The sequence below is a fragment of the Austrofundulus limnaeus genome, unplaced genomic scaffold (genome assembly GCF_001266775.1).
Source record: "Austrofundulus limnaeus strain Quisiro unplaced genomic scaffold, Austrofundulus_limnaeus-1.0 Scaffold3, whole genome shotgun sequence".
Lineage (NCBI taxonomy): Eukaryota > Metazoa > Chordata > Actinopteri > Cyprinodontiformes > Rivulidae > Austrofundulus > Austrofundulus limnaeus.
Genome location: NW_013952405.1, coordinates 4,035,816 through 4,039,625, shown reverse-complemented (window position 1 = coordinate 4,039,625; position 3,810 = coordinate 4,035,816).

The window sequence follows — 3,810 nt, the reverse complement described above, 5'->3', positions numbered from 1 at the left end:
ACACACACACACACACACACACACACACACACACACACACACACACACACACACACACACACACACACACACACACACACACTAAGGCAGATGAGAACTTTTGAATATACCGAGTTTCACTTTTATGACTTGATTCTTTGAAAGGTTCTATAAATGCCACATTAGCCCATCTACAGTAAACCTGAGGAAGAGAAAAAAACATTTCAACAACAACAAAAAAAAAAAAAAACCAGCATAATGAAAATATTTATGAATGAATGGTGCGAGTTGGAATAAGAAACTCATTTCGTTTCATTTCATTTGATATTGCATTTGCATATCATATTTGCTGCTAAGCTAAGCATGTGTAACAGTGTTTGTATAGGTGTGTAGTAGAGCTTGACTTGTGCATCGGAGTCTCCTGTGATATTCAACGGTTACAAAAGTGCACAGAAAAACAGTGGGATGACTGAAAACTGATTGGCTGGTGCACACATATCCCACAGCACTGTCATTGGTGTGTCAGTTTTGAAGCAATTACGATTATTGTGTTGACTCTTATCAACTTCACAATCAGTTGCAGATGAGTTTGAAGGGGCTTTATGTATACGTGTGTGTGTGTGTGTGTGTGTGTGTGTGTGTGTGTGTGTGTCCAGGTGTAGTAGGTTTACAGTTAAAGCCTAACCCCCTAGATTAGTGAATTTACGCAAATCACCTGTAGACATGCAGGTTACAGGGAAATCCCCCAACGCTTCAATAAAAAAAGGTGCATGTGTTTGTGTGTGTGTATATGCAGGAAATAGTTGACATTTATCTATGAATGCCTGTTTACCTCATACGGTGRAGTAATTAAAGTTATTTACTTGCATTTCACATACAAATCCGCTGGTGGATATTTGAATGAACTGTGAGAAATAACAGTTTAGTTTCAGTGTCACATCCAGAGGTAGCCTGAGAAGGCTGTTGCAATGGCGTTGGCATATAAACTGTGTTAAAGTCTCGGGGAAATATGCAAAACCTAAGGTTGAACCTCCTGTCTTCACCTTCCCCACTCGAACACGCCCTTCCTCCCTGCATTGTCTCTTATTGACTCACACATTAAAAAAAGTATTAATTTGATTGCAATAACTTATAGGGACAAGCATGCTTCTTTTTAGAGCTGATTACCAACGCTGCAGCAAGAACTGCGTTTTGTTTGCACGTTCGCCAGCAGCAGAGAAGTCGAATGGTCGTGCTTTTGCAGGATAATTTACATTACTCATATGGGAATGCTGGAGATAAGGAATGGGACTGGGAACTGGTGGGACTCTTCATTCCCACGGAATATTGTTTGTGTCCTTCAGTAGGCAGTCCAACAATCTGTGGTCTCAATAAACACTCATAAACCACAGAGACATGAGCACAGGCCTACCAGCCTTATCAGAACAACACCTAAACTCGAGCGTGAAGACGGCGCATAAATCATCCGTTTTCACTGCGAGATAAGCAGCCAGCAGGACTGAAAATTTATCTGAACTTCCAAGGATAAAATATAAAACATCTCCATGAGATTGTCCAAAAAACACAATGAAGGGACTGAAGGGTCTTTGATAAGCTTTTGGGAGACAATTGCACAGAGGAAAACCCACACACACACACCACACTCCACAAAGCTGAGCAGATTTGTCTGTGAGCAGCATCCTCCTGCTCCAGGCCCACACCACCACTCCACAGCTGTCACGAGGACAGGAATAATGAAGACAATTGCTCTGTTTTTCATCACCCTCCTGAACTGGTCGCCTCATTGGCAGCAGATTCTCGCGTAACATCTGCCTGTTGCCCTGCTCAGTGGGTGAATGAATCTTTTAGAAGGTGATGCTACAAGAACAACACATTTTCTGCTGCAGTGGCTTTATACCACTTTATTTGGCAATTTCTGTTATTTTTATCAAGTGCATCAACACCACTGATGAGCTTCTGTCACATCCAGTTTTAGCTCAATGTCTGTAAAACTGACTGAATAGCCGTTACTGTGTTAGTTAATGTTGATTAGCCGTGGCCACTATCTTGACGTGGACTGACTTCAAAAGTTAATTATTTGCAGATGTGTATCCAATAATTGCCTTTTGCTAAGTTTCATTCAAATTTGACTCTTGTTTTAAGAGATATGTTGGTTAACACACAGACACAACAAAAACATCCTCATCCACTGTTGCCTTTTGATGGTGCATGGGCAATAAAATAATCAACATTGTTTTAAATTTACCATTAAAAAAGAAAAAACTCCAACTGCATAATGCTGACATGTTATTGTAGAGATGGGATTGTTGAGGGGATCCAGAGCTGCTGTACTCCACAGCTCTCTGTTTAACATGAAAAAACAAAGGAAGAGTGATTGTTTCTGTGGTTAAGGAAGGAAAAATAAAGATATTATGAGGAGTAAAAATATATATTTAAATAAAACTACCAACAGCTATTTAATGTCTGCAACAGTTCTTATTGGTTTGTTGTCTTTTTGTGTTCAAAACACAAAAAAAGGTTCAACCCAGTCCTAGCAAGATGTACCAAATAAAGTAACTGGTGAGTGTATATTGTTCTAAAGTAGGTGGGGACCAGGACTAGAGAGCACGGAAGAGGCCATAACATTGTCTGCTCAGAGGTTGTGAAAATATCAAGTTGTTTGTATATAAAAATCACCACAAACAAGTCCATTTGAGAAATTAAAACTCTGTATAACTCGGTTTTCCTTTTTTTCCCTCCCTTTTACAAATAAAAGTTTGTAACTATTCACTTTATTCTTTTATTATTTTGATTAGGAAATAAAGTTGGAACACATCTTTGGAAGGGGTGGGGAGTAGCGAGGGACTGGGTACTCAGCTTGGCTTGGAAGTAAGAAAGAGGGGCTTTGAGGAAGATAGGTTGAGAATCACTGATCTACGGTAAAGCTTTCCACAGAACATCAGCTTTAAAAGATTTGAACTATCACTTTGGGAGGTTTTGATTTAAAGTCCAACAAATTGTTTTTATTTATTTATTTATTTATTTATTTATTTATTTATTTATTGGTATTGTATTTCACACTTTGTTTCATTTGCTTAACTTCTGTAACTCAGAAACGTATTACATTAGGAGACGTGGTGCCAAAGCTGCTTAGAGAATAAAAAAAATAGCAGAATACAGACTTCCTTTGATGATATATTAAACTCGACTGATGAGTCCAAATTTGGAGCAAGGAGTATAAATCCATCTGTTAAACCGTCAACAGGATTATCAGCTGCAGGGTAATAGGGTGGAGACCTTAACCTACAATAAATTAGTCATGCTTTAAACATCAAGATGCAACTGAATTTTGTCGCTGACTTATTTTAATCATGATTCACTCTTGTTCATTTGTTTCCAGTACAGTAATGCACAACCAGTTTTATGGGATTTAGTTGAATGGCCTTCTCATTTCTTATAGTTTAGCACCACATTTACGAAATTTAAGACAAAGTATTACACAGATAATCTGATACATCTGCATGATTAGATATAAGTCCTGCCAACAGAAAGCCTAAAGTTCAAAACTCAAAACAAACTGCACATCCCTGTTGTGAGCTGAAAACAAAGACAAATATTTTGTGACATAAATGTCAGCATAAAAACTCCAAAGGGGACATGTTACAACCATTCACTGCAGAGTTTTATATGATTAAAGTTTAATCCATGGGAACTACGTCCACTTGGGTTTTTTTTTTCTTCTGTAATTTTTACACCTTCAGGAGTGCCCAGTGGAGTTCGAATCATTGAGTCAGGTTGTGTGTGTGTGTGTGTGTGTGTGTGTGTGTGTGTGTGTGTGTGTGTGTGTGTGTG